Source organism: Eleutherodactylus coqui, chromosome 1 (genome assembly GCF_035609145.1).
Source record: "Eleutherodactylus coqui strain aEleCoq1 chromosome 1, aEleCoq1.hap1, whole genome shotgun sequence".
Taxonomy (NCBI): domain Eukaryota; kingdom Metazoa; phylum Chordata; class Amphibia; order Anura; family Eleutherodactylidae; genus Eleutherodactylus; species Eleutherodactylus coqui.
This window is the reverse complement of record NC_089837.1, coordinates 471,903,030-471,915,076: the sequence shown is the minus strand read 5'-3', so window position 1 is coordinate 471,915,076 and position 12,047 is coordinate 471,903,030.

Sequence of the window (12,047 nt, the reverse complement as noted above, 5' to 3'; positions counted from 1 at the left end):
ACAAACATGAGAGGTGCGTGAGGAGACTTTTATGGCCATGCACGTTTCTATGGGTAATTTATGCAAATAAGGAAGATGGAGCAATACCTCTGCCATATAAGTCTTCTCATTCACCTCTCAGGTGGCCATATAAGTTTCTCCAATCACCTCTCAGGTGCCTTTTCACACGCCTTCTGGGTGCTCTACTTGGGGAGAGACGATGACCCCCTCCTGACCCACTCGCCCCTAGGTGTTTCCACACACTGTTTGGGTGCTCTCCTTAAGGACACACCACACCCCTCCTGACCCACATCGCAGGCCTTTGGCTAGTTAAGCCAAAAACCTATTGCACACTGATGAGGGACAAACACCCTAAAATAGCTGTCTGTGTATGGTTTGCTGGCCCAGTTTCCTATTCACAATCATTGTTATAAAGACCTGTGTAAAGGTTCTGACATTGATTTAAAGGAATGCTGCCAATAGGTGGCGCTGCAGAGGTATTGTTCCATCTTCCTTATTTGCTTTAAAAAAATGACCCTTCTGCTGTATTTCATTACTGCCACTTACTTTTCCACTTAGGTTGTTTTGTGTTCATCTTTTTTCTCCAGTTCATTCCAAACAAGCTCAATTGGATTTAATTCTGGAGACTGTGCAGGCCATTCCATTCTTTTTGTCTTCTCAAGTAGTTCTGACATAACCTAGAAGAATGTTTTGGATCATTGTCTTGCAGTAATATGCACCCCTGACCAACTAGGCGTACACCTGATGGTATTGCATGGCTTATCAAAATGCTGTGGTAGCCCTTTTTATCCAATGCGCCAGTCACACTATGCAAGTTGCTAACTCTGAATCCAGCAAAAGAGCACCAGACCATCATACTCCTTCTTCCATGTTTGACAGTTAGTGTTGGACACCCAGGAACCATCCTTTCACCTACTTGATGGTGTACAAAAACCCTGTGTGATATACCAGAGATGTTGAATTTTGATTTATCAGTCCATAAGACCACCTTCCACTCTCTTTTTTCTTGCCATTCAGATAGCAATGTGCTCTGTCCTGAAGAGTAAAACTGTCCAAGTCCTGCCCTAGAGGGTTCTGTAATGTAGTCTGTTCCAACATTGGTTTTATAGAATAAGAAGGTTTGAAAGTAATCTACAAAAGTTGGGACACCTATAGGAATAGTTTGCATCCAATTTCAAACCATAATTTGCTTTCTGTGTTGCACCTTGATGTGTTCCCTGAAAAAAACATTTGGTTAAAATCATGAATTAAGACTATTGTTGATTTTCAAGTTAAATTTCATAATATTTTAATGTTTTTACCTGACTTTAGAACCTTTGAACCATTTCACATTATTTGTTGGACTTGAACTCTGGTAATGTCAAAAATAACTGGAAAAATTGAGGTGCTCTAAAACTTTAGGCTGGTAGTATAAACTGCGAGTTCATGGTCAATGGTGGATATATCATCTTAAGATGCCTGCATGGAACATGCAGCATTTGCCCTTGCTTACTGGCATGTCTTACTGGTGCAGTTTCTAATAAATGTGGCTCATTATATCCCCATCTTATCATAAACAATGATCTCATTCTCTTAAATGCTCACATCATTACATTTTTCACTTACACTTACAGCTTACCATAATAAAAATGAGCCGTTCAAGCAATAAAGCTTATTTATTGACAATATATGAAGAACAATCCCTTCAATAAACATTCTCTCCTGTGCACTTTTATAGGCCATATTTATTATAGCAAACAGGAACGCTTATTAATTGGGAAAAGAAACAACAATAGCAACCAGGACTAATGGATTCCTGGTACTTTGTTCCATTAACTGTATTCTGCAGGGAAAGTTGCTGATCTGTTTTTAGAGGTGCAAATCCCTATCTGGAGTTGTTATTGTATATAAAAAAAAGCCCCAGCTACTCCTTCACCGCCCCCCCAAAAACGTCAGCAGTAAAGCCCTTATCAATTTGTCAGATTGCTAATATTTCTCCACAGAAGGTTCTTGAAGAGGTTTAAAATCCCCGCCTACTGAAAGGGCTGTGTCTGATTGGCTGAACGTTCAGCCAATCACAGGCAGCACTCAGCCATTCATAATTTAATGAGCTTCAGAGCAGTGCAGGGGGATGAAGCGGCTAGACGCGCCTGAGCCCAAACACCAGCAGAGAGGTAAGTATATATATTTTTTCTTTTTTTTTTTTTTACACATGCTATAGGGATGACTTTCAGGGAAGGGCTTATATTTAAAGACCTTCCCCGAAAATCACTGTGGGGGGAGGCTGCAGCCTATTGAAAGCAATTGGCATGAAGCTTCGTTCACGCGTTTTTCTGCACATCCATGCAGTACTGCGTTTTGCGTAGCACTGATGCGTGCAAAACAGCCCCTCCAGAAAGCAAATGCTTTGATTGGCTAACTTAGTCTGGCGTTAGCCAATCACAGCCATTCAATGACGTCATGAATGGCTGGATTGGCTAATGCCAACTAAGTTAGCCAAACACAGCCTTAGCTTTCTGGAGGCGGGGCATTCAAGCCCCACTTGCAGAAAGCAATGCTCTGCCTGCGTGCACGGGGAAGCGAGAGGTGAGTATTCTTTTTTTTTTTTCCGGACACTGTATACCCAGTGTATAAGACGACCCCCGACTGCAGAGCAGATTTTTCGGGGTTAAAAGGTCGTCCTATACGCTGGAAGATACACTACATACCAGTGCTCTGCTGATTATACCGAGAGAGTTCCCAAAATTAAACCATAGAAACATTTTTTTTTTCATTTACTACTAGAGATGAGCGAACGTGTTCGTCCGAGCTTGATATTCGTGCGAATATTAGGGTGTTCGGGATGTTCGTTATTCGTAACGAACACCATGCAGTATTCGGGTTACTTTCACTTCCTTCCCTGAGACGTTAGCGCGCTTTTCTGGCCAATTGAAAGACAGGGAAGGCATTACAACTTCCCCCTGTGACGTTCAAGCCCTATACCACCCCCCTGCTGTGAGTGGCTGCGAAGATCAGATGTCACCCGAACATAAAAGTCGGCCCCTCCCGCGGCTCGCCTCAGATGCCTTGTGAGTTAGATGAGGGACAGTGCTGCTGGTACCGGAGCTGCTGTAGGGAGAGAAATAGCAGTTAGTGTAGGCTTCAAGAACCCCAAAGGTCCTTATTAGGGCCAGTAATACCTGTGTGTTGGCTGCTGTTAGCAGTGCCTTTTTTTTTTTTTTTCTCAAAATCGCCTCTGCAGAGCGTTGCACCCGGCATTAGGGACAGAAGTGTTGGATAGGCAGGGAGAGTGTTAGGAGTGAGTGTAGCCTTCAAGAACCTCAACGGTCCTTTCTAGGGCCATATTTAACCATGTGCAGTACTGTCCAGGCTGCTGTTAGCTGTGCTGCATATTTTTTTTTTCTCAAAATCGCCTCTGCAGAGCATTGCACCCTCCATTGATACTACAGGGAAAGAATTGTGTAGGCAGGGCCACAACACAGTTATTATTCATTGAATATACGCAGTGGGTCCTTTTGGTGTAAAAAAAGGGAACCGAAATCTATTTGTCCTGCCTCTGTCCGTCCTAAGGGCTGTGGACACGTGTGAGGTGCGTGTACAACGTTAAAAAATCAGACGCACCCAGCTACGGTTTACTGCTGGCTTCGCCATTTGCTTTCCTTAATTGGGAAAAAAATACCTGCTCTGCCAGAGTTAATAACTCTGCTACCCTCAAGTTCTGTGACACATTAGCAGGGACACAGCACAGTTATTAAACTTAGATTATTCATTGAATATACGCAGTGGGTCCTTTTGGTGTAAAAAAAGGGAACCGAAATCTATTTGTCCTGCCTCTGTCCGTCCTAAGGGCTGTGGACACGTGTGAGCTGCGTGTACAACGTTAAAAAATCAGACGCACCCAGCTACGGTTTACTACTGGCTTCGCCATTTGCTTTCCTTAATTGGGAAAAAAATACCTGCTCTGCCAGAGTTAATAACTCTGCTACCCTCAAGTTCTGTGACACATTAGCAGGGACACAGCACAGTTATTAAACTTAGATTATTCATAGAATATACGCAGTGGGTCCTTTTGGTGTAAAAAAAGGGAAAAAATTATATTTGGCCTGCAGTCTTGCGCCAATTTATTTCCTGCCTGTGAAATCAAATCACTGGTAATACAGCATGCTGAGGGGTAGGGGTAGGCCTAGAGGACGTGGACGCGGCCGAGGACGCGGAGGGCCAAGTCAGGGTGTGGGCACAGGCCGAGCTCCTGATCCAGGTGTGTCGCAGTCGACTGCTGCGCGATTAGGAGAGAGGCACGTTTCTGGCGTCCCCACATTCATCGCCCAATTAATGTGTCCACGCGGGAGACGGTTATTAGAAAATGAGCAGGTCCTGTCCTGGATGGCAGAAAGTGCTTCGAGCAACCTATCGTCCACCCGCAGTTCTGCGCCGTCCACTACTGCAAATCCGAATCCTCTGTCTGCTGCTCCTCCTTCCTCCCAGCCTCCTCACTCCACTACAATGACACCTGCTCAGGAGCGGGAACACTCCCAGGAACTGTTCTCGGGCCCCTGCTTAGATTGGGCAGGAGTGGTTCCTCTCCCACCAGAGGAGTTTATCGTCACTGATGCCCAACCATTCGAAAGTTCCCGGGGTCCGGGGGAAGAGGCTGGGGACTTCCGCCAACTGTCTCAAGAACTTTCTGTGTGTGAGGAGGACGATGACGATGAGACACAGTTGTCTTGCAGTGAGGTAGTAGTAAGGGCAGTAAGTCCGAGGGAGCAGCGCACAGAGGATTCGGAGGAAGAGCAGCAGGACGATGAGGTGACTGACCCCACCTGGTGTGCAACGCCTACACAGGACAGGTCTTCAGAGGGGGAGGCACGGGCAGCAGCAGGGCAGGTTGCAAGAGGCAGTGCGGTGGCCATGGGTAGAGGCAGGGCCAGACCGAATAATCCACCAACTGTTTCCCAAAGCGCACCCTCGCGCCATGCCACCCTGCAGAGGCCGAGGTGCTCTAAGGTCTGGCAGTTTTTCACAGAGACGCCTGACGACCGACGAACAGTGGTGTGCAACCTTTGTCGCGCAAAGCTCAGCCGGGGAGCCAACACCAACAGGCTCACCACCACCACCATGCGCAGACATATGATGGCCAAGCACCCCACAAGGTGGGACGAAGGCCGTTCACCGCCTCCGGTTTGCACCCCTGCCTCTCCCCCTGTGCCCCAACCTGCCACTGAGATGCAACCCCCCTCTCAGGACACAGGCACTACCGTCTCCTGGCCTGCACCCACACCCTCACCTCCGCTGTCCTCGGCCCCATCCACCAGTGTAGTTCAGCGCACCGTCCAGCCATCGCTTGCGCAACTGTTGGAGCGCAAGCGCAAGTACGCCGCCACGCACCCGCACGCTCAAACGCTAACCGTCCGCATAGCAAAATTCATCAGCCTTGAGATGCTGCCGTATAGGATTGTGGAAACGGAGTCCTTCAAAAGTATCATGGAGGCGGCGGCCCCGCGCTACTCAGTTCCCAGTCGCCACTACTTTTCCCGATGTGCCGTCCCAGCCCTGCACGACCACGTCTCCCGCAACATTGTACGCGCCCTCACCAACGCGGTTGCTGCCACGGTCCACTTAACAACGGACACGTGGACAAGCACAGGCGGGCAGGGCCACTACATCTCCCTGACGGCACATTGGGTGAATTTAGTGGAGGCTGGGACAGAGTCAGAGCCTGGGACCGCTCACGTCCTACCCACCCCCAGAATTGCGGGCCCCAGCTCGGTGGTGGTATCTGCGGAGGTGTATGCTTCCTCCACTAAAGCACCCTCCTCCTCCTCCGCAACCTCTGTCTCGCAATCAAGATGTGTTAGCAGCAGCATGTCGCCAGCAGTCGGTGTCGCGCGGTGTGGCAGCACAGCGGTGGGCAAGCGTCAGCAGGCCGTGCTGAAACTACTCAGCTTAGGAGATAAGAGGCACATGGCCCACGAACTGCTGCAGGGTCTGACACAGCAGACCGACCGCTGGCTTGCGCCGCTGAGCCTCCAACCGGGCATGGTCGTGTGTGACAACGGCCGTAACCTGGTGGCGGCTCTGCAGCTCGGCAGCCTCACGCACGTGCCATGCCTGGCCCACGTCTTTAATTTGGTGGTTCAGCGCTTTCTGAAAAGCTACCCACGCTTGTCAGACCTGCTCGTAAAGGCGCGCCGGCTCTGCGCACATTTCCGCAAGTCCCACACGGACGCTGCCACCCTGCGCACCCTGCAACATCGCTTTAAGCTGCCAGTGCACCGACTGCTGTGCGACGTGCCCACATGGTGGAACTCTACGCTCCACATGTTGGCCAGGCTCTATGAACAGCGTAGAGCTATAGTTGAATTCCAACTCCAACATGGGCGGCACAGTGGGAGTCAGCCTCCTCAATTCCTTTCAGAAGAGTGGGCCTGGTTGGCAGACATCTGCCATGTCCTTGGTAATTTTGAGGAGTCTACCCAGGTGGTGAGCGGCGATGCTGCAATCATTAGCGTCACCATTCCTCTGCTATGCATCTTGAGAAATTCCCTGCAAAGCATAAAGGCAGCTGCTTTGCGCTCGGAAACGGGGGCGGTGGAAGACAGTATGTCGCTGGATAGTCAGAGCACCCTCCTGTCTATTTCTCAGCGCGTAGAGGAGGAGGAGGAGCATGAGGAGGATGAGGAGGAGGGGGAAGAGACAGCTTGGCCCGCTGCTGACGGTACACCGGCTGATTGCCTGTCATCCTTTCAGCGTGTATGGCCGGAGGAGGAGGAGGAGGAGGAGGAGGAGGAGGATCCTGAAAGTGATCTTCCTAGTGAAGACAGCCATGTGTTGCGTACAGGTTCCCTGGCACACATGGCTGACTTCATGTTAGGATGCCTTTCTCGTGACCCTCGCGTTGCACGCATTCTGGCCACAACGGATTACTGGGTGTACACACTGCTCGACCCACGCTATAAGGAGAACCTGCCCACTCTCATTCCCGAAGAGGAAAGGGGTTCGAGAGTGTTGCTATACCACAGGACCCTTGCGGACAAGCTGATGGTAAAATTCCCAGCCGACAGTGCTAGTGGCAGAAGGCGCAGTACCGAGGGCAAGGTAGCAGGGGAGGTGTGGGGATCGAGCAGCATGTACATCCCAGGCAGTGCAACAGTCTTTAAGGGCCTGGACAGCTTTATGGCTCCCCACCAAGACTGTGTCACCGCTCCCCAGTCAAGGCTGAGTCGGCGGGAGCACTGTAAAAGGATGGTGAGGGAGTACGTAGCCGATCGCACGACCGTCCTCCGTGACGCCTCTGCCACCTACAACTACTGGGTGTCGAAGCTGGACACGTGGCCTGAACTAGCGCTGTATGCCCTGGAGGTGCTTGCTTGTCCTGCGGCTAGCGTCTTGTCGGAGAGGGTGTTTAGTGCGGCTGGGGGAATCATCACAGATAAGCGTACCCGCCTGTCAACCGACAGTGCCGACAAGCTAACACTCATCAAGATGAACAAAGCCTGGATTTCCCCAGACTTCTGTTCTCCACCAGCGGACAGCAGCGATACGTAAGCAATACGTAGGCTGCACCCGCGGATGGAAGCTACGTTCTCTCTCACCATCCAAAACGGGGACATTTCTGCTTCATCAATCTGTGTCTAATATTCCTCCTCCTCCTCCTGCTCCTCCTCCTGAAACCTCACGTAATCACGCTGAACGGGCAATTTTTCTTAGGGCCACAAGGCTCACTCATCTAATTTTTTGAAACAATTTTCAAGAGTGGGCCCCCCCACCATCCCCCCGCCACGGCCCACTTAATCCTGGCCACATTCCGAAAACCAACAAAATAAAACCGCGCTACTAGGTCCGCAGTCACCACCACATTACCACCAACGCGGTTACTGATAAGGTGCATATAACCACGGACACGTGGAGAGGACACGTAGTGCCTCAAAAACATCCCCCTCCTCCTCCAACAGGGAAAACATTCTTGGCAAATGCCTTTGCATTGGTTCGTCTGGTGGCAGTCCAAGAATTTCACCTTTACCGACACTACAAGAGAGCCCCCCCACCATCCCCCCGCCACGGCCCACTTAATCCTGGCCACATTCCGAAAACCAACAAAATAAAACCGCGCTACTAGGTCCACAGTCACTACCACATTACCACGAACGCGGTTACTGATAAGGTGCATATAACCACGGACACGTGGAGAGGACACGTAGTGCCTCAAAAACATCCCCCGCCACGGCCAACTTAATCCTGGCCACATTCCGAAAACCAACAAAATACAACCACGCTACTAGGTCCGCAGTCACCACCACATTACCACCAATGCGGTTACTGTTAAGGTACATATTACCAGTCTGACTGGGGCATGCAGACACCTTGACAGAATGAATAGTGTGTGGCACATAGGTTCCCCATTGCTATGCCCACGTGTGCAGCTCCTGATGGCGGTGGCACAGGATTATATTTCTCATTGCTTCTGTACAGCATTGTGGGCTATCGCCCCGCCCCTTTTAAAGAGGGTCGCTGCCTAGCCGTGCCAACCCTCTGCAGTGTGTGCCTGCGGTTCCTCCTCATGGCAGACGCACTTCTAAATAGACATGAGGGTGGTGTGGCATTAGGGCAGCTGAAGGCTGCACAGGGACACTTTGGTGTGCGCTGTGGGGGGGAGGGGGGGCGGTTGGTCAGCATGTAACCCAGGAGAAGTGGCAGCGGAGTGTCATCCAGGCAGTGATTGTGCTTTGTTGTAGCTAGTGTGGTGCTTAGCAAAGGTATGCCATGCTAATGAGGGCTTTTCAGAAGTAAAAGTTTTTGGGAGGGGGGGGGGGGGGGGGCACTCTTGCCGCTATTGTGGCTTAATAGTGGGACCTGGGAACTTGAGATGCAGCCCAACATGTAGCCCCTCGCCTGCCCTATCCGTTGCTGTGTCGTTCCCATCACTTTGTTGAATTGCCCAGATTTTCACACATGAAAACCTTAGCGAGCATCGGCGAAATACAAAAATGCTCTGGTCGCCCATTGACTTCAATGGGGTTCGTTATTCGAAACGAACCCTCGAACATCGCGGGAAGTTCGTTTCGAATAACGAACACCCGAGCATTTTGGTGTTCGCTCATCTCTATTTACTACCTATCTTAAATGCATAATTAGAACTAAAAGGATGTTGGAAATGTTAACAGACTGCCTTTTGGTCCTGTTAAAAAAAAAAGCGCAATGGAAGATGGAATCTATTAAAACATTTATGTATTTTTTCTTTTTACTAACATGGATTGGGAAAAAAGAGTCCATTTAACTTCAGTTAAACTTCAGTTTCTCTGTTTTAGGGTGCGTTCACACGAGCGTAGGCGTATTTACGTTCGCACGTTCGCAGCGTATAATCGCCGGAAAGAACGTTTTTCAGCGATCATGACCAGAGCTAGAAAGCATATTATCGTTTGTTCCTACTTTGCAAACTATCTTTTCGGCCATCGAATATGCGTTGGCGCGTATTTCGGTCGCGTATGTTCCGTTTTTTTTTTCGGGTTGCCGTTTTTACGCACCGTAAAATCGCCCGTGCGAACGAATACATTCAAAACCATCGCCTCAGATGGTCACGTATATACGATTGGGCGCAAAAATGCGCCGTTTATGCGCTCGTTTGAACGCACCCTTAAAAACAGAACAGCGAAATTAAAAGCCCTAATGAAGCCCAAAAGCAGGTGGGAATGGGGACTCAGATGTATAGCGCTAGTTGCACTGATATCACTCCAGAACAAATACGGCACCAGATGGTAATTTCATTAGAGGGGTTGTCTCTCCCATCACAGACAAGCAGCTGTTTTTGTTGGGGTAGGTGGAGGCTAGCCAGGCATTCCCTGTAGGGGTAACGTAGTGTTATAGGATGCCCTTTAAATGAAAAGTTGTCCTTTCAATACAAGGATAGCTCAAAGTCCAACAGAACAGGAGGCTCTCTGAAAGAATTACTTTGTTTTGGCTTACAGAAGGGGGTCCCGAGTGAGAGACCTCACTCTATGATGTTTTAATCCCCTAATAGAGCAATAAAACACTGGGGTTCTTTCTTTGAGACATCCCATTTAAAAAGTCAGGGTAATATTCATAGTAACACAGTTTGGGAGACAGTTTGCAGTTTGTGCAGGAAATTGATGCTTATAAGTAAAGATCCTTTTACACAGGCCGATTATTGGGCCTGAACGTTCCTCCAAACTCTTGTTAGCCCAACCATCGGTCCGTGTAAAGGGACCAATGATCAGCCATCAAAAGAGTAAATGCTGGTTAGCGAGCGAATCATTCAGTTTCAGTGAGCATGAAATGCTCACTAATCGGAGGTACATATCCTCATGTGAACAGGGAGATGTAGCGCAGTATTTTATGCTGAAAAAAGAATTACCCCCAATGTTGATCCAGAGGAAGGCAAAAAAAACCAAAAACCTGAATGAGGTATAAGCCAAGTTTTTTTCAAGACGTTACAAAGTTACTACAAAGAACATATTTGTAGAAATTTGCACAAAAATATTGGCTTCTATGCATTCTTATTTTTTTTTTAAACATGTAATTAATTATGCATCTATTTCAGTAAATCAGTATATAGAGTTTGGTGTGAAGAAAGCCAAAATCGCCATTTTTTTAAAACTTATCAGAACATCCCCTATGTTGATATACTAATTTTTTCATAAGAGATTGTTGCATTAACCAACCTCGCCCAACCCAGAACAGATGGCCACTTCATAGCCATCCACTTAATAGCAATTGTCTTCCTTGCCAGGAATAAGACTTCTCTGAGGAAAATTCGGGTATAGTGCGGCCATATTTCTGCATCCAATAGACCAAACAACGCTATCTTGGGATCCAAGTTGAGCAGGAAGGGCAAAAGTGAGCACAGGAAGGTGAAAATATCCAACCAGAATTTTACGATGTGGGAACATTCCAATATTAATTGCCAGAATCCTGCATTTAGCTCCTGGCATCTGTGACAGAATGATGTGGGGATCCTACCCATTTTATGTAGTCTAACCCGGGTTAAATAAGACTGCTAGATGATATTTAACTGTATCAGCTTGTTGTTGATATCTGGGGGGATACAGTTGGATAGGAATCCATCATGTCAAGCCAGTCAACTGACGAGAGAGTACGAATGTGAGATTTCCATCTGTCATATACAGCCTGGGTTATGGCTATTTTGGGCCTATAATAAATGTGTGTTCAATATGGAGATTAATCCCTTAGGTCCCTAAGATTTTAATATTCCTATGGTAGGATACTTAGAGATTTTTGCTAAGGCGAGAGGGAATTGCGTGTATAGAGCATGGCATAATTGAAAATACCTGAACAGCTGGCGCTGAGAGGTTTGTATGTTTTCGTGTAGTTATGTGAATGATACCAGGATATTATTCTTATATACATCCCCTAATGTGTTTATTCCTAACATGGTCCAGTACTTAGAATCCAGTATGGATTGTAAGGATGTTAGACCAGCATTATGCCATAGTTGAAGATCTGACACCACGTCAGTAAAATGTTGAATGCTCTTAGTGATGCGCCAAGTACACGGACAATTTATGTAATGGTAGTAGGGCAGAGGACTCTTCCTCCATAAACCAGGGTTTGATATTTCTCAGCTGGCCCGCTAGATAGTAAAGTTTAAAATCTGATAAAGCCATTCCAGCTTGGTCTTTGGGTCTCTGTAGAGTGGACAACTTCAATTTAGAGTGAGAAGAATTCAAGGATTAAAAAAAGCTCAGCGGAACCTTAACTGGCGTATGTTGTAGTATGTATAGGCATTTAGGCTGTATGGCCATTTTGATCAAATTGATGCGGCCCGCCACTGAGAGAGGTAGTCCACAATTTGAGTTTTGTTTTGACTAATTACTGCAGTGGGTAAATGGTCTCAGAAATTGCCTGTTCATGATCGTACACCTTAGTTATTTGGATTTGGAGACCACTGGCAAGCCACACCTGGAAGCAAAAGAGTTACTAAGTGGGTCTTGGGCAGTATACAGGATTGCAGATTTGACCAATTAATGTATCGTCTTGAGAATTGAAAGAATGCATTTATTATGTTAATAGCTTGGGGAAGAGAGTTTTCTAGG